This window comes from Camelus dromedarius, chromosome 8, assembly GCF_036321535.1.
Source record: "Camelus dromedarius isolate mCamDro1 chromosome 8, mCamDro1.pat, whole genome shotgun sequence".
Taxonomy (NCBI): Eukaryota; Metazoa; Chordata; class Mammalia; order Artiodactyla; family Camelidae; genus Camelus; species Camelus dromedarius.
This window is the reverse complement of record NC_087443.1, coordinates 40,325,780-40,345,628: the sequence shown is the minus strand read 5'-3', so window position 1 is coordinate 40,345,628 and position 19,849 is coordinate 40,325,780. Positions and strand designations below refer to the sequence as shown.

At 38.6% G+C, this 19,849-nt stretch overlaps 1 long non-coding RNA gene across 1 annotated transcript in view; it reads right to left on the bottom strand.

Annotated features, from left to right (window-relative positions):
- Positions 1-17,124, bottom strand: part of LOC135321824 (uncharacterized) — a 61,347-nt gene extending 44,223 nt beyond the window's left edge. Inside the window, exon 1 of the long non-coding RNA XR_010381949.1 lies at positions 17,070-17,124. This is a non-coding gene — a long non-coding RNA (uncharacterized LOC135321824). The remainder of the gene's footprint in view (positions 1-17,069) is intronic.
- Positions 17,125-19,849: the final 2,725 nt, after the last annotated feature.

The following is a 19,849-nucleotide window of genomic DNA, read 5'->3' as shown; positions in this document are numbered from 1 at the left end:
ACTTAATAATTAGTCTTTGAATAAGTTGTTTTGCTTTCTTAAGCTTCAGTTTTCTAACTGCAAAAGAAAGATAATAAAAATATCTTACCCTGTAGGGTTTTGATAACTAAATGAGAAAATACATAATTAACGTTGGCTATTACTTTTATTGTTATTATTATTAATCTAATCCTTTGTGTAAAACACCACAAATAAGGCAGCAATTTACCAATGAATCACATTCTTTTATTGAACAAAGGAGACTCCATGGGACATTGTTAGGAGAAGAAAGTGAATTCTTTGCTGTTGACATTCAGTCTTTCATGCCACTCAAAAAATTGTGGTCCAGACATTTTCATTTTTAAGTATATAACATCACTCAAAAGGAAGAATGGGATTCTTTCCATTGCCTAGAAAATTGATAGATCTTGTGATTGATATACTTGTGTAACCTCTTCAGTTTGGAGCAATTCAATTTTGATCATCTCTTTTGGAGTTTATGAAAAATAAGTATTACTTGCATTGTACTTCCTACCTATGTTTTATTATTAGTCAATATTTAGTTCAATAAAATGTTACCCCATCAATGATCTTTTGAAACAAGTTGCTTCCAAACTGGGATTCAGAATTCTTCTTTAAAAATCCATCCTTTCACTTGTTAGCACAGCTGTTGTGTTCCATTGAGGAGTTCCTGGGGAGTACATTTTCTTTGTGAGGCTGATTCACCTTCTTTTTAGCTCTACTTTAAAGTTAGTAAGAGAAGAATCTGGCTGACATTCAGTGCTAATAGAGAAATACCCTCAGAAAGAAAAAAGTCTTTTTCGGACAAAGGTGTGGATGAAAATGTCTCTCCAGACAGTTGGATGAAAAATAGGATTACTTTTATTGATGTGCCAAATAAAAGGTCATTTAAAAAATATTCCCCTCTGTGTTTCCCTCCAACTGTTCCTCTGTTTTGTATTCATTCCCAAACATCCATCAGCAAATACTTACTAAGCACCTAGCACATTGAAGGTCCGCTGTTCAACTTATCAATGATTTCCTTCATGGATCATGCCCTTGGTGTTGAATCTAAAAAAGTCATCTCCATACTAAGATCATCTAGGTTTTCTCATATGTTATCATCAAGGAGTTTTATAGTTTTACTCTTTACATTTAGGTCTATGATCTATTTTGAGTTCACTTTTTTGGTGAGAGATGTAAATTCTACATTGAATTTTTTTGCATGTGGATTTCCAATCATTTCACACCATCTATTGAAAAAACTACCTTTTTAAGATAGGATAGTATTGCCTTTGCTCCTTTGTCAAGGATCAGTTAACCATGTTTGTGTAGGTCTCTTTCTTGGTTCTCTTTTCTGTTTCATTGATCCATTTGCCTATTCATTCACTAGTATCACATTGTATTGGTTACTGTAGCTTTATAGTAAATCTTGAAGTCAGGTAATGTTAGTCTTCTGACTTTGTTGTTCTTCTTCAATATTTTGTTAGCTATACTGGCTCTTTTACCTTTCCATATAAACTTTTGAATCAGTTTGTTAATAGTCATAAAGTAATTTGCTGGGATTTTGATTGGAATTGTGTTGAATCTGTAGGTCAAATTGTTATGATTTCATAACAATATGGAGATTTCCTACCCATAAATATGGATTCTCTCCCCATTTATGTAAGATCATCTTTATTGTCATCATCAGAATCTTGTGCCTTGTATATTTTTACACACACACACACACATACAGCTTACACTGCATAGATCCTAAAAGAAATGTAAAACTATATGATATTAAAAAATCAGCAAGTATAAGCCTTTATTTTTAAAAATGAAGAAAAAGAAGCCCAGAAAGGAAATGAGACTTTCAAAAGCATCTACTGGTTAGTGATAGAGGCAGAACTAATGCTTGAATTTTCTAACCTATAGCCCTTTTTGGGGGTTCATTTTTATCATAACATTATATAGCTTCTTGTATTAGTTATCTATTGCTGCCTAACAAGTTAACTAAAAATTTGGCAGTTGAAAACTGAACATTTATTATCTCTCAGCTTCTGGGGGTCAAGAATCAGCACAGCTAAGCTGGGTGCCTCATGGAATACTGTTATTCTGGACATGAGAGAGGGAATCTGAGAATTGGCCCAGTATCACGCATCTACGGTTGCCTTCCAACCTTGATTATATGGCAATTTAATTAGATCCAGGTAAGGTACATGCCTCTGAACCAAACAACAAAAACAAGGAGAAAGCCTGAAGGATGGAAAGAAACCTTCATGTGACTTCATCTCATAATTGGACACCCCTTCGTAGGCCACTAACTTTGAAACAATTCCCTTTTACAAAGACGGCTGGAGGGAGAGAAAAAAATGTAATTTAACCCATGACTTGAAATAAGTCCTATGAATCTCTAAAACTTGGGTGAAGACATTAAACTCTAGAAAGAACTATAACTTAAAAGCTTCAGGTATTTTCTCTGATTCTTTTTTTATATAATTTGTGGAAATAGTTATTATATAGATGTTCTTTGCACTGAAAGACCACTTTGATAAAGCCTAACATTTTTCAAAGATAAAGCATATTTGAAAACAGAGATTCAAGAAAATGTGGATCCAAAAGCTGAACAATTCTCCATAATAATGTAAAAAAAATTGTTTCCATTTTATCTAGCATTTCATCTTATCATATTATTTTTCCTTTGGGCAAAGTATATTTTCCATATTAAGATTTAGATGGATTCATCCCTGAAAAACATAGATCATATTTGGAAGATGGGTATGAGTTCTTGTCCCATAGTTGGGGCAGAGATCAAGAATGAAGACCAAAATGATTAAAGGTATGCTGACATTTTAAGTTTGATGCTGTTAGAGGAATCCTGAAAAGAATTGACTGAGTTATATAAATACCACATACAGTATTTTCCAGAATGAATAAGCCAGACTTCGGAAAATATATAGATGTTGTCAGTTGTGCTGAAATCAAGGGGGTGAAACAATTCAGATATTAAGGCCTAATTTCTGCGGGACTTAGTGCAGATTGTCCTGAAATGAATGGACTTCCCTGCTGTCAATCACCCCTATAAGAAAGGCTACCTTTCCATGAGAAAGTAAAAAGGTCCAGATATACCTTCTCATTGTTAACTACTAGAAAACTAGAGAAAATACATGAAACAAAATTTTTTGACGTCATACAACAGTGCAGCGCTGTGATTTCTGAAAGAAGATAAACAATTGAAGTAAACTCTACAATTGTCCTAGCTTCATGCCTGGTACCATTTTCAAACCATGACACAGGGAGTCGGAATCCAAACATAGCCCAGCAGTCTTGTTGAGTTGGAGACACAGAGATTCGAGTTCAGAAAGGCTGGTGTGGCTGGTTAGAATTTGCAAAGTAGATGACCACGAGAAGGGACATATGCAGAGAGATAGCTCCAGAAATGCATACATGTCTGTCCTTGAGTCTTTGGCTGAATACCCCCTGCACATGCAAGAGTGACATTCACAAAGCTTGAAAAAGAAAAACTTCTGAGGAAAGAACAATTCCTGGGGTAGGGGTGGAGGCTGTGAGCCAAATAAACTCCCAGAATTTACACAGGACTTGGAATCATGTAAATCACCTAGCCCGTTGGAAAGACTGGAATGCATATAAAAACATTCATTAAAGAATCCTAAAAGGAAAACTAGTCTAGACTCATAATCAAAAAGCTTGGAAACAAAATTCAAAAAGATCAACCTGATATGTAAATTATTTAACCTCCCGCAGGAAAAAACCTAACGTTCTTTAAAGGAATGCAACAAAATCCAGCATTCCAAAAAAAAATTAAAAAATAAAATCACAATATTCAGTATCCAATGAAGAATTACTGAGCATACCAAGAAGCAGAGACACTTAAAACATAAACAGGATAAAAATTAGTCAAGGGACATCTGGTTAATAAATATAAAAAATACTCAATCTGAAAGAAGGCATAAAAGGGAGGACAGATAAAACAGAAGGGATACATGCATAACAAATAGCGCGATAGTAGATTTAAACCAAACATACTGATAGTTACATTCAATTTAAATCGTCTAAGTACTCCAATTTCAAGGCAGAGATTATCAGACTGGATAAAAGTTAGACCCAAATATATGCTATCTGTAAGAAACTTACTTTAACTATGTAGAAAGAGATAGGTTAAAAGGACAAAAAAGATACAGCATGCAAGTACTACTACGTGCAGGAATTCTGAAGTGACTATATTGATGTCAGACAAGGAGAACTTCAGGAAAAGAATTATTATAAGGAATAAAGATGATTTTTTTTTTTTTAGTAATAAGTCAGTTTATCAGGAAAACTTAATCCTAAAAGTGTATGGGCCTAATAATAGATACACAAAATACATGGAACAAGAACTGACCACGCTGAAAGGACAAATTGACAAATCCACAATTTTAGGAGGAGATTTCAAAACTCCTTTTTTTGTTGTTAGAACAAGTAGACAGAAACACCAATAGGTATTTAGAAGACAGTGCTATCAGTCAACTTTAGCTAATTTATCTATATGGAAAGCATATGGAACACTTCACCCAACTACAGGAGAATGCATATTCTATGAAAGTGTACCATGTACATTCAACAAGATAGACTCTATTCTGGGTTATAAAATAAACCTCAACTAGCAAGCAATTTTGAAATCAAACAGGAAATTATATATGAAATTAAACTAGAAATCAATAACAAAAAAGAAAGATACCCGGAAAATCTTCAAATGCTTGGAAATTTAGTCACACATTTCTAATTAAGTTATGAAGGAAGAAATCACAAGAGAAATTAGAAAATATTTTTAACTCAACGAAAGCACAGCTTAACACAAATTAGCAAGATGTAGCTAAAGCACTGCTTAGAGGGAAATATGTGGCTTTAAAAGATGTTGTAAAAGGGAAAGAGTCTAAAGCTAATTACCTAAGCTTCTACTTGAAAAGGTAGAAAAAGAAGAAGAAAGCAAGCCCAAAGTAAGTAACAGGGAGGAAATAGTGAAGAAAAGAGAAGAAATCATCCCAGGTCTTGATGGAGGACTTCTGTGAATCCTGAGAGCAGCCACAACTTATATTTCCTGTTTGTTCTTTATGTTACTATTCCTGTCTGTTCTCTTTCATCTCCACCACATGTTAAGAGCTACATCTTGGTCTCCACAGTCACGGAGAGCTGAGGGAAATGTCTGTTACCAAGGCAGAGGCAACTGGCTGAGTGTTTAGCAGCAGCAGCCTGACAGAAAATGATTTAAGGATGGCAGAGGAGCTCTGTGGAGGAGCGTGGCAATAGAGTGTGGCCGGACGCTTGGTTGCGGTGACAAGCCACAATTAGGAGAGACAGAAGACTCATGTGAACATTTTCTGGAGATTCCTAGAGATATGTGGACAAGGAAACCCGGGAAAATATTGGACTTTGTGCAATCGTCTAGGATCAGGACTTTGAGATTTAGGGATTACAGAAACATGTTCCCTTCTAGGCTAGTGAATCATGGGGGTACTTGAGTCAATAATTTTGGTAAAACTATTTTCCCTTTTCTGTATGGTTAAGAAAGAAATTTTCACTATGAGGAAATGGTGAGGGGTTAAATTTAGAAAGAGAATTGATTGACAGGACATGAGAGCTCGAGGGACGCTGTGATGAAGTAGGTACCCTAGGATGTCGCAACTACATACTGCCATACAGGAACCAGTACTTCAGGCCATGGCCACTTTAGATAGTGGGAAGTCCTACTAGAACCCCAGTCTTCTGATTTCTAATGCTAGACTTTTCCCATATATGATTTTTTCCCTGATTATTAGTGTACAGTAAGTTGAATCAGTGAAAGTCATTCAAATACTTACTGAATACTTTTAATGTACCATGGAGTATTTTAAGTTCTAAAAACCCAGGAGTGAACAAGGGAGACATCCTCTTTGCTTTTACGGAACATACCTTCTAGTGGGAGGGAAGATGGAAAACAAACACCTGAAGAAACAAATACAGAAGATAGTTTCATGGATTTGAAGGAGAAAAGTGTGATGTGATTAAGTGTCTGGCAGAGAATGGGGAGCACTGTTAGACAAAGCGGTCAGGAAAGGGCTCTCTGCACGAGTGGCATCTGAGTTGAGGCTGAATGATGAGAAGACAACCAGCCAAGCCAAAAACCTCCCAAGCAGAGAAAAGTACACGTTTCCGAGATGGACTATGCTGACTGAAGCTGGATTTGTCTAGGAGAGATTGGCATGACTAGGGAGTGACTCAGGAGACCTATTTTTGGTCCTTCTTCCTTTACCGGTTAACCGGTCTTCAGTATTTTTCACCTGTTAGAGCTATGTAATCGGTCCCTCTTACTATTCCCAAATCTTACAGAATAGCCAGAAACATTGGATCAGATCACTTATGTGAAAGCAAGCTGAAAATCTACAAAACCTCCTCCAGCCAGGGGGAGGTTAGGCTGACAGAAGCCCACTGAGAGCTGGAGAGCTGCCTGATCCACACAGAGGCCAAAGGAGCCCCGCTACAGCTTTCTTCACTCTGGTTCATTTGCTTGCATGTGCTTCAAAAGCAGTAAAAAGAATAGCTTGCGCTCTGCCCCGGGATTAGGATTAGTTTAGGAAAAAAGGTCATTATGGTCCCTGCAAGTTAAAATGCTAGAGCAGAGTGGAATGTGTCCCCATACTACATTATTCCTTGGAACACCAGAGAGTAAGAAACCTTCTCCTTGGCAATATAGTTTAGCCCCAAACAATACTGTACCTTGGCTATGTCCAACCCCAGAACCACATTCTGCCTGAATTGGGGCAAATACTTTAGGGATATTTTCAAATTGTTTCCTTCAGGCCAAAGCCAATAAATGCATTAAGGAGCTTTAAAAAAGCTTTTCTCGTGTTTATGAGAAAGATAAATAATTACATTTGAGTTTATGACCCTAGCTTTTGTTACAAGTTTTAAAGACAGTTTCCAGCCCCACAGTGATGGTGAGGGAACACACACACACACACACGCAGGCACACACACACACACACACACACACACACACACACACTGGCATTTTGAGAATGCCACCCTATTATTCATCCAGGATGATTTCAGCTAAGTGAAACAAAACAGGAAGGAAACAGTTTCCAGAAGACTCAGGTACACTAAGAGGAATCCACTGCTTTGGGAGAATTGAGGAACAGTTAGTGAAATTACACAGACGGTCTACAACTCTCTTCATGAATAACCCATAAGAAAACTAAAAATAGGACAGCCCTCCATAATGCTGAGTATTTATGAGGCAATAGAACATGCACATAGATCGCTTATTGGGGACATTTCATGCAGTCTGAATGGTTATCTCGTTAAGGGAAGTACTTGGTAACTGTAGATTTATAGATGGGAGGGCAACTCTTGTTGAATGGTGTAATTTATGTTTGGAACTTAATGTAGTATCCTTAATCTAAATCTTTAGAAGGATGGTAGTAATTCTATCTCCCCACCATCTATGAAATGACCTCAGGGCAGTGTACCCATTTAGACAGGTGACAGGCAGCAGAGAGGAATAATGCAAGCTGAGCTATAAAACTAGCTCCTTTCCTGAAAGGCCTTCATACCTATTTAGGGTGGAGGTGGCAAATCTGTAGACCAGCCTTTGGTGAACATTTCTGTTGCTCTTGACCCCTCCTTTAGACCCCCTTAAGAAGACTGGATTAGTAGCTAACAACTTAAAACTAGGGTATCATTTGAATTTCCAACTTCTCTTGAGAAATAGGGAGACCCAACAACATTAGGCTTGTGTTCTTGCATGGCTGCAGTCAGTTGGAGTTGGGTATTTCAAATCCTTCTTTAGACTGGTTGTGTGTGCTTTTTTCCCTTGATCCTCACCTGGCCCATTTGCATAGTTTTCACTTGATTTTGTAACCCCTAATTGGGAGACATTATATCTGCTTGTTCCCTTACCACCATTGGTGTTCCTTTAGGAGCAAGGTTTGGTACGTATATTGTATCTTTATCATACATGTAGATTGTGTGTTCCAAAGCCCAGTTGTGGTTAGGTTTTCTGAAACTAAACCCTTTTATCCACAAGAATAATATTAATTCAATTTTACAGCTATTAACTGAACTCCTGCTGTATGTGAATCAGTGTGCAAGGCACATGGAAAGGAGGGCCCATGAAACAAAAGATGTGATTCTTGCCCCCAAGAAGTTCAGGGAAGGCCATTAATGTTTATTTAACATGTAGCACATTTGAAATGAAAACACAGTGGGAAATATAATTTGCAGTCACTTGCTAGATTACAGAAAAAAGATAATTGCGTGTTACATGTTTTATCCTGAAACCTATTTCCTGTGGATATACAAAGATAATAATAAATAGGTGGGGGCTGTTGCTAGCTTTCTGAAGGAAACTTTTTCAGCAAATGTAAGGAATTTAGAGGTTATGGTACTTGTTCCTTTGGGGCCATTCTTCTTAAAATATCTTTAGAAGATTTTGAACCATCATATTAATTTGTTGGTATTTCTTTTTAGGGAAATGCAAAGACTAGGGTACAGGGAGAAGAGAGAGGAAAGAAGGGAGATAGAAGAGGGAAAGAATGAAAGAGAAAGGTGAAAAAGGGTTAGAAAAGATATGAGTGCACATGTGAAAAATAGATCCCTGAGTTGGAAATCATTGAAGAGGGGCCTGGAGGAAGAGAGAGAGCGAGAGAGACACCTGTGTGTGTGTGTTCTTGATCTGAGTATTGATGAAGAATGGTGTAGACACTTTGCTTATCAAGGTCAGCGATGTCTTTCACATTGGAAAATCTAAAGCTCAGTTCTCAGCCTTCATCTTGATTTATCAGAACCACTTGACACAGATGACCCCTCCATTCCTCTAGAAATACTTTAGCTTCCAGGACACGATACACTCTTGCTTTTCCTGCCTTCTTGGCTGCTCCTTTTCAATTTCTTCTGCAGATTCTTCCTGATGCCCCCACTTTTCTTGGTCTAATTCTCCCAAGGCTCATTGCTTGAGCTCCTTGCTTTTCCACCTACCTATACTTCCTTAGGGGTCTCATCTGTTCCTGGCTTTAAATATTATCTGAATGGTAGTGATCCTCAGCCCCAGCCTTTAGACTTGTGGTTCTGTGGCATACTCTAACATCTTCGCTGGCTGGCTAGTAGACATCTTAATTTTAGCACAAAAATGAATTCCCCATTTTTGCTCTCAAAGCTGCTTCTCTCTCATTTTTCTCCATCTCAAATAATAGAAATTTTGTCCACCATTTACTTTGGTTTAGGCCAAAACGCTTTAGAATCATTCTTCACTTCCCCTTTTCTCTCACTCTACATTTAATCTGTCTGCAAATTATATATGACGTTCAAAATCCAAATTCATACAACCTCTCATTACTTCCATCATTATCATGTGGTTATCAGCCACCATCATCTCCTCCCTGGCTTATGGCAGTAACTTTTGGGCTTCTGTTCTTATCCCACCAGCAGTATATATTCAACTCTAGGCCAATTATTTTTATGTATAAGTAAGATTATGTCCCTTCTCTGCTCAAAATCCACCAATGGCTCCCCTTCCCCTAACAGCAAAATTCTAAGTCCTTACAATAGTCTGTAAGCCTACACAATCTAGTAGCCCATTATCTTCCTGAACTCACCTCCAACAACTCTTCTTCTTTCTCACTGTGTTGCAGCCCTATTGACCTTTTTGCTATTCTTTGAACGTTTCAGGCAAGTTCACTGATCAGGGCCTTGGCATTTGCTGTTTTTCTGCTTAGAATGTTAGTGGCAGAGATATGTGCTTCAGTCCTTTGCTCAAAAGTTAACTACTCACGATGGAGACTTTTCTAAACCACCTGATTCAAAACTGGACCTCTGTGGATGAAGGGGTGCTGCGAGGTATGGGGAAGGGGTTGACTACGAAAGAGTAGAAAGGAATTTGAGGGCAGGGGGCTGGAGCTGTTAAATGTCTTGATTGTGGTGGTGGTATGATATGATATGATAGTAAGCATTTGCTAAATGATCTACCAAAGAGTCGATTTTACTGTATATAAATTATTGCTTAATATTAGAAATTTTAAGAAATATTAGAAATTAGAAATATTATTAAAAAAAGAAATATTAGAAAAACAACATTAGCTTGTAGGATCTTCATAGATGCCTTTTATCTCACTGAAGAATCTTTTTATCTGGAATGGATATTGAATTTTGTCAGTTGCTTTCTGTGGATCTAAGATGATCATATATTTTGGTGAAAAGAATCCAGACATAAGAGTACATACTGAACACATACGAAGCTCAAGAACAGACAGGCCCAACTAACATATGGTGTAGAAATCATAATACTTGTTGCCACTGGCAGTGGGAATGACTAGAAATGTACAAGAGGGAACATTCTAGTTTAATAGAAATATTATATATATAGATCTTGGTGATAATTACACAAATGTATACATTTGCCAAAATTCATAAAGCTGTAAACTTGAGATTTATGCATGTTACTACATGCAAATTATACCTCAGTAAAGTATTGTTAACCTACAAAAAAAAAAAACAAACAACAACCTAGTGGACCTCTGTGTACCTGCCAGGCACCTCTAATCCCTCTTCCTTTTAAATTTTTCTCCGTAGCACTTATCACCTCTTTATATACTGTATCTTCTGCTTGTTTGTGTTTTATATACACCCACTATAATGTAGGCTACTTGAAGGATTTCAAGAAGGAACAGATTTTTGGGGGGTCTGTTTTACTTACTGATTTATCCCCAATACCCAGAACAGCACTTTGCAAAGTAGGGGCTCAGTAAGTAGCTGTTGAATAAATTAGTGAATTTAAGCAATTGGTACAACAAATTTTTTGATCAGATAACAACTTGGTTTAAACTGCAAGTGGCTTCACAGTTACAAGATAATCAGTTTCCTAGCCCATCATTAGAAGGAGTGAGGGGAAGTAGATGGTTGTGATGTGTCATCAGAGTAGAACCTATTTGCCTTTTTCCTTCTTTATTACCAGGTCATCCTTCATTTCCTGCCCATGCCCACCATGGGACCACGTATGTAACCTGAGGAAGGAGTACGGTTCAGTAGTGGAGGCTGGTGTTGAAGTCTAGCCACCTGCCCATGTAGCTTACTTGTACCTTCTGGACTTGGGTTGTATTTGATGTCAGCAGTACCACTTTCATCTTACATTGGATGGATGCTAAACCTCTAAACCTTATGACTTGGTGGGCCTGGCAACCCAGCTTCTGATGAGCAGCTCTGGCCACATGGTCACTTGGTGGTCCATGGTCTGATGCTCCATCTCATCTAGGGATCAGTAGCATATGAGGGAGCTATTTTTAAGTGCCCTAAAAGTCTCCTTAGTAGATAGAATGAGCCTTGCTACAAATAATACAGACCTAGGGGTTTATACTATCATTCTTCTATTGGAGCCTACTAAAAACTATACAACATCTATTCTCAACACAAATACCTCTGATACCATAAGGTCTACTCAGTCTCATGCCCCATGTGGAAGGTCTGCTTGCACTGTACTTTGGACATATTGCAGATCTCTTTCATGCTCTGGGACCCATTCAAACCTGGAAGTCTCCCATGTCTCTCAGTACATGGGTAGAAGCAGTATTCCCAAATGTGGAATGTGCTGCATCCAAAACTTAAAAAAGCCTACCAAGCATTGTGCTTCCTTCATTGTGGTGGGGGTTCTGAGATGCTATAATTTGTCATACACTTTGGAGAGGATGTCCCAGCCTGCTATCTTGGCTGGAGAGGGGAAGGATAAAGCAATTTCTTAGTCTTCCACTTGGCTTTTGCCAACACAATAACTCTTACCCTACGAACTAAACAAGCTATTCATAGGTTCTGACAACTACCAAATATGTTCATGCCAATTTTATATATTCAGGTCCTCAAGAGATGATGATGGGGTAGGTCCAGGCACCACAGTGGATCCATAATAAGCAGAAATTGGGCCACAACTACGTTTATTATATGGTACCCATATAGCCCCACTGTAACAGAAGTCCATGATGATGCTTTGGGCTACCAGTATCAATGTTAATTTGGACTCTGTGTCCAACAGTTCTTAAAATGTTTGGATATTTCTCTTTCTCTCGTGGACAGTTTTTTGAGTATATGGACAGAGGTCCAAGGAACTTTGTCATGATGTCATGGAATTCTTTCACCTAGGATATGACTTTTCCATCAGTCAGTGTATTCCAGGTCTGAGAATGGCTCAGGTCTGGGCATTGAATAAGAGTTTTGAATTTTTTATGAGATACCCACCTTCAACCTCTTGGTCATCCATCCTTAATTTCTTTTCATTGTACAGCTTGAGCAAACCCCTGTAGGCTCTCCATTTATCTTGACATTTGGAATATTGTATTCTATTGACCATCTCTATGGTTCTTTGCAGGTCAGCTTCCTGATTACCACTTTGACCTTAATATTTATTATAATAATTGTGTTCACCTTTCTTTTTTCAGTTAAGTGCAGCCACCTCCTAACTTTTTAATTTCAGGATCGTCTCATGCCCATTGCTATCAGGGAATCCAGTTCTTGAGCAGAACCTCTTATTGCCCTGCATCACTGTCAGTGAGCTTCTTAACTGTGCTAGTGTCCTACTCACTGATGCATTCCTTAACACTTTGGTAAATGAATTATCCCTAGGTCCTTCCATAGAACATCGTAGAGGGGTGGGTTTTCTGGCCTTATGTAGTATATTCAATCTAGTAGGCTCTCTTCTCTGAGTCTTTTGATTACTGCTTCCACCATCTGTCACATTGCTACTTCATTAGGTGTGGGCTGTTGCTTGTCCAAGCTTCCAAGAACCATCTTAGCAACATATTAGCACTATCTCCTGGGATCCTTGATGGGATGTAAATCTTAGATCACAGGAGAGTGGTCACATATTGAAAAACTCATATCTTTCCAAGTTCACATTTTTTTCTCCTTGATATAGCATACTCAGGACGCAGTCCCGTGTAAACTCTTCTGGCTCCTTTGGTACATATTGGCTAGGTACTATAACTTCTTTGATAACATAGCCCCTAGTCTATTTTAGCAAGCCCAGAACTTCACCAGATGAGGTTTTATAAGTTTCTCCATGATCTGATGGCCAGGAGGGGAGGTGGAGTAAATCATAAGGGGATGTGTGTTATTTTTGCAAAGCAAAAGCTTCAGCACCATCTTCAGGCATAACTGGGTGGGGAGAATAAGACTTGGGGAAGATAATTTCTGAATAGCTAGAGGATTCAAGGGAATCTGAAGGTATCTAAAGAATCAAGATTTGCTAGTATATCAACCACTGTGCTGCCCTTTCAAGTCTCCATTTTCCACTCCTTCCCAATCAGGGCCCTGCCCTGAGTATAGAAGACATGCTGGTGTGGAGAACTCAGCCTTCTCTGTATCTCTGCCTGGGTCTGATCATCAGTTCTTTCTACTCTCTGGCTGCAGGATTTGAGAGCTTTTTTTGTATTACCAAGGAGGCCCTTGGGTTCTCATACCATCTTACATTGGCCATTTTCACTCCTAGGCTTTCATTTCCACCTCAGTTCTCTGTTAGTGGAATTTTTAACAATTGCACCATAACTGCACACTAGTTATTTTGGAGGTAGGTGATCCATCTTCTAAATCCCATTTTATAATTGTCTTTCGAGAATCACTTTTGTTGGTAACTGTCCTGGGTTGGCGCCTCAGGTGACAAACTCTAAGGGTTTGAGATTTGCATGCAGAAGGTTAATTGAGAAGTGCTTTTAGTAACAGCACTCGTGATGAGTGATACAAGATTGAGCAGATGGAGAAGCTAAATTGTGATGCAGTTTCATGAGAGGCCTCAGTTGATCCTGTAGTGAGATCTGGAGCTGGAGCTCTTCTTAGTTGTCCTAGTTGAGTCAAGACCCTTTGTACTCCAGTACCACCAGTCCCTGGATGCGGATACCTCTGAAAAGGGGGATGTGTGTTCTTTCAGCCTAGAGCAATACCTGGAGAGTCACTCAGTTGTGAACTATCAAGAGTTTACACCCTGGGCAGCTGGGGAAAATGGGTGCCTCATCTTGAAGGAGTATTTGGGCAGAGGACCACAGAGTCCACTGCAGGTCCCAAAAAAGACTTGCTGAATGAATGAATGGATGATCCTTTTGGGGTTATAATCTTAAAAGTAGATTTCTTTTCTGATACTTTTTGGGTTACTATATAGCAATTAGCATAGTGTCTTCCATATAATAGTCGATTGATCAGTATGGGTTGAATGCATAAATAAAGGAATGAAGTTTAGGGTTCTTATCCATCAATGGCTATTTTAAGTCCTAGCCAGTAGAGGTTTTAGGTATAATCCCTCTGCATTGCAATTTTCTAAAATTTGCCACACCCACGAAGAAGGATGGTGTGGGTTTACTATTCGTGTGGAACAATGACTGGAAATGTCACTTTGAAATATGGTGGTGTAAGTGGGCACTAGTGGACCCGATTTAATTGCTGCTCTGCTCTTTAACCATGACGTAGGGCCCATTAGTGCCTGGGTGATGGCAATTCATTGGCACGCATCGCCTTAGAAGGAGACTGAGTCTTGTGTGCCATGGAAACATCTATTAGCTTCATTCTGAATACTTGAATGTACCAGACATGCTTAAAAATTCTCTCTTGGAAACAGATTGTTGATAACTGCTTTATTTCCTCTCTAAATACATACTTTGTCACTACATGCATTAATTCGTCATTAAATGATGTCAACATTCCACTCGGTAGAAATAATTGTACCCTTTCCTTAGGTGCAATTATCCTGATGAATGTAATTAGTCAACACAGCTACTTAAGAAGGAACCGTGCATTTGGAAGAGATTCAACTTATATGTACCATGTGGTAGGGATTTAGCTTGGCACTGAATTCAACTTGGCAACATGTACAACTTCACAGAGGGTTTCTTGGTTGCTTTTTTTCCCCCTATAAAGGTGATGTCCCAAGAATATCCAGTACAAAGAAAACACACTACAGGTATTAACTGGTACAACTTATTTGTTATTATGACAAAAATTATTTGTATATATTATTTTTTTAAAAATCCACATAACTTAGGAGTCTAATTTTGTCTTTTTCTCTCCTGCCTGTTTGCCAGCTTACTGGACTTTCAGCTAATGTTGTACATCCACATAAATCTCTCCCCTGCCATCAGTTGTGCATTTGGAGTTCGGATTTTTCTAAAATAAATAGAGTAAAGCAACTCTTTAATGGCTTGAGATCTGAAGCAGTTTTTCTGTGAGGATGGACAGTTCCTATCAGATTTCAAGTTCTTTATGTTATCCCTAGACCAGTCTCTTTCTAGGTAAAAACATAAAGAAATTAATTCAAAGAATTTCAGATCTTCACTGCTGAATTTTCTGGGGTGATGGTAATGTTCTATATCTTGATAGTGACTTGGATAACATAGATGTTTGCAATTGTCAAAATTCAGTGAATGGCCACTTTTAAATCAAAGGAAGAGACTCAAAACAAATATTGAACTCTAATGGTACATATACTAAAGTATTTAGGGAAAAGGCTCCCAATGTCTGCAATTTAATTTGAAATGCATAAAATATTAGTTGTTAGTTGAATAAAAGGATGGACAGATAGAGTTATGTGGTAAATCAAGCAGTAGAGTGAAATGTTAGTGGTGAAATCTAGGTTCTAGGTATAGAGATGTTCTATGTAAAATCATTTAAACTTTTCTGTATGTTGGAAATTTTCATAATAAAATATTGGAAATAATCACCATTGTCACTCCTTCTGCAGTGCCCTTGAGGCAACTGTTGATTAGTTTGACAATTCAGTTTATCCGTTGTTTACAGAGTACCTACCTTGGCAAAGCTCGTGCTGAGTATGAGATTTTGCTGAGATTCTATGCTTAGCAGTCTTCCTCTACGCTTAACTTGGGCTGGTGGAGCAGCTCCAATCTTTTCTTCTAATTCCAATCCCAGCAGGAAGAATATAAGCAAGTGTATCCCAACCCTTTGGGATTCATGGATATATTTCAACCTTCTGTCCTTCTATCCATCTATCCATCTATCCCTCCATCCATCCATCCATCCATTAGTATCTGTTATTTCTCTGTTTGGTGCAAGGGATTTTAAAAGTGATCAAGACGGAGATTTACAATCAAGAAGCTTAAAGTGTTTTGGAGAGCTCAGCATGAAATGACTATTCCTGCAAGTTCTGCTCTGACCTTGTTTACTCATTCTGTCAGACAAAGTCACTTCAAAACCAGAAATGGGATGTAAGATATATGAAAATATACTTGTCTGCATCTGGAAAATTTCAAAAGTAGCATTTTTTTTATTTTCGTGGTAATTTTCAAAACCACAAAATATTCCAGTCACAAATAAAAAAACCAGGACTTTCCTGTGGGAAACTTTAGAGAAGCTTAACAAAACTGATCCCAATTGGAGTAAACCATTAAATACTTAAGAGCATTTTAGTAGCATATAAAACCAAACCAAGTCCTCTGAAAATCATAGGGCCAAATCACATGTTAAGTTTTGGAGTCCCAGCTGAATGCATCTCACCCAGGTCCTGCCAAAGGAGTTACTACTCCCTCTGGAGCTGTCTCCTTTTTTTTTTTTAATTGGTTTTAATTAAGTTTTACAGAATAAATTAGTTCACTGCATTTGAATCACATTTGTACACAGAAATGAGAAGTTCTTACCCTCTTCCAAATCAGTGCTTTATTGCTGGAATAGCAATCTGTGTGATGCAACTACTATTGAAACTCCAGTCAGTTAAAAAAGTTCTGATGAAGTGGGAGGGAGAGGAAATGGGAAAGAGAGCCAAAGAGGAGACAGCAGAAACAGAGGAAGCAAAGGGGGAACAGAGAATGAAAGGAAGAATCTAGGGAAATTAGACAAAGACACAAGGCAGCATATGATTTGGTACCTTTAGAGCCAAATGCTTAAAACTTGCTGTCAGATTCTAAACAAGTCTCAGGTTCCCGTTTCCTCCTCTCCAAAATCATTAAACAGCTAGTTCAACGTCTTCATAGCCTACTGTTTGCCATTAGAAACGGGACTGCCAGGTACCTGCCATCCTAAGAATCAGTGATCTGAATACCTGGTTCTTAGTGGTCCTTTTGTATCATCTACAATAGGAAAAACGTTTATCTTACCTATTTCTGTTCTTCTGTTAGGATTCCTGGACGTTTTTCTTCACTTGCTTTTGCCTCATGTTAGGCATATAATGAAAAACAAAGAAACAAGCAAAACCCAACCAACTAACAAAAACTCCTTGTTACACCCAAGAGAGGATTTGAAAATTACAATGGCAGGTCCTTCCACAAGATGGTGCTCGTCTTTCTCTGTTTTATTTTTCATCTTGAAAATTGAAATCACTATGCGTTGGGTTTCAAAATGATGTAGCTGATTAAACATACACATTTCTGATAGCATCATAGGATTTTATTCATTGGGGTAGTTAATTTACATGGTACATTAGGGCTGGTGGAGATGAAGGGACTATTGCAGTTTGGATATTCCTGGAAACAGACTCTGAGATGGAGATCAGCATGCAGGGAATTTATTATGGGATGCTCTGAGGATTGACACCTGTATAAGAAAATGGGAGGAAGCAGGGTTGGGCATACAGTGAAGTCAGTGCAGGTCTTGGCTAACTCATGGGGCTCTGAACCTACGATGACCCTCCACACCTGTTTCTCTTGGGGATCACGCCAGGCCTTTATACTTCTGTATTGCCCAGCCTCTGGATATGGGCTGTTTCATGAGGCAGCATACTGTTCTCATACTGTAGCTCTCTTCAGCAGAGGCACTTCCTGAAGAGGTCTAATAATGGAGAGCTGTCATCAGCAGTATTCCCAGCAACTGTGGGAATAAATCTTGCCTTCCCGGAGGAGGATTTTCTGGCACATTACAGCATCCACTCTAGAGGGCATTTATTTCCTTTTCCTTCTCTTATGTCCTCTAGTACGTGGCAGCCACAGTCCCACATGGTTCTTTGAGTGTCCCCATCGTCATACGGTTAGCCACGGCGATTCCATCTCAGTTTTTTTTTCTGTTTCAGCTTGTATCCCTGAGCAGCTATAGCTGTGGCTTCAATTTTCTTAGCAGCTTATCTTTCACCTTTGGTTTGAAATTGAGAAAGATCAATGTGCCTCAATGGAGAAATTCCACCTACTCTGATTCCTAGGCTGAGGAGGAGCAAACCACGACCCATCAATGAGAAATGTACAGGTAGAGGATTGATTTCTGCTAATTTTTCTGATCTGTTTGCTAGTGCCGAAATGGATGGTGGTTGCTTTTCTGTTTCTTGCTTGTAAGGAATGTTAATATGAGTTTCCAGTCAATCCGCTGGTGGATCTATATATTTCCCTTGGAGAGCTTAAGAAGGGCTCACTAAATAATATGCTTTTCCACCCATCAATCTGTGTTAGGAAGATGTATGACTGGTATCTAAGGCGCTGTCAAGTGTGTTATTTTCCATGTTCCTCTCACATGTCAAATATAAAAATACAGCCTGTCATTGTAAGTGTGATATGGGGCATTGTTCAGAGAGACTGTGAGAAATCCGGCAGCGCTCCCTGATTCATCATTTCAACAGCCTAGTCATTCCATAGCCCAGTCTAAACAAAACAGTTAAAGGGCGTTCCGACTTAGGGGGTACTGAATCAGGGTCGAGTCAGGGAAAAAAAAAACCTGAAAATCCCCCAAAAAATGTTTTGGAAAAAAATGAGAGCCACCTTGTCTTTGTACCCAATTTCATAGTTATGGATCTTTTTCAGAAGGCTGTTTATCAGTTAATTATTCTCTACCACACCCTGCACCCTGACGTTTTGCCAAAGAGGCCAGGAGGCCTCGTTAACTCAGAATTTCTACTTTCAGTTCACCTGTCACAGCTAAAGGCTCCCTCAAATGCACTGACATCGATTAATATTTAATAACTGAAGAGTAGAAATATTGGCTCAGCACTTTTTACTTTTTTTTTTCCTTTAAATTAAAAAAAAAAGCCTATCGAATGGACTCTGCTTCATACATACTTAGCTGTAGATTTCTACAGTGAGGGATTTATGTGAGTGCTGGAAAGGGGGAAAGACCATTGTCCTGTGAAAGGCAATATGTGCTCTGGGAAAAGGCTAGCCTGTGACAGAGAGAGAGACAGAGAACTAACAGTTAACGAGCACTCACTCTGTGCCAGGCCCTGTACTAGGAGCTTTGCATAATTCATCTCTGATACTCACAGCGCCTCTGTAAGGCAGATATTATTACTTTCATTTTACAAATGAGGAAGCAAGCTCAGAGAAGTTAGAAAGCTTTCCCAAGATCACACATTGCAAGGGGCAATCAGTATTTGAATCTTGCATAGTTTGGCTACACAATTCATACCCTTTCCAAACACATACTGCCCTCCCAAGAGACAGGAAACTGGTCACCCATTGAGCCAATGCTCCATTTGACGCCACCAATCATTTTTTATCTTTGTGTCTCCATTTTTCCATCTTTGAAATGTGCTATAAAGCCAGATCTCAAATTCTAATTTGGACACAAGGTTCTGGTTTCAAATCAGGTTAGTTCTTAGATTCTACAAGCGATAATAACCTCCAGATAATTTTTTATAGCACACAGATGGAAAAGGAAGCTAAGAAACATTTCCTTCCAAGGCAGGTAGAAAAGTGTATTAAAATGCTGAAAAAAATTAAAATATGCGCAGTATGTCTTTAGGGTGATCTATCGTCAAAACAAAGACAGTGGAGAAAGGATGTGCTCATACAGAAAGAGAATAGGCTTTAGATCAGAGAGATAAACTCTGCTTCTGTTACCTCTTAGCGCTGTGGACTGGGGCAAGTTTTGTAACTTCAGTAAGCCTGGGCTTCCTCAGCAATGAAATGGGGTTAATAATTCCTACTTCACAGACTTGTGAAGAGTGGGAGAGATACTG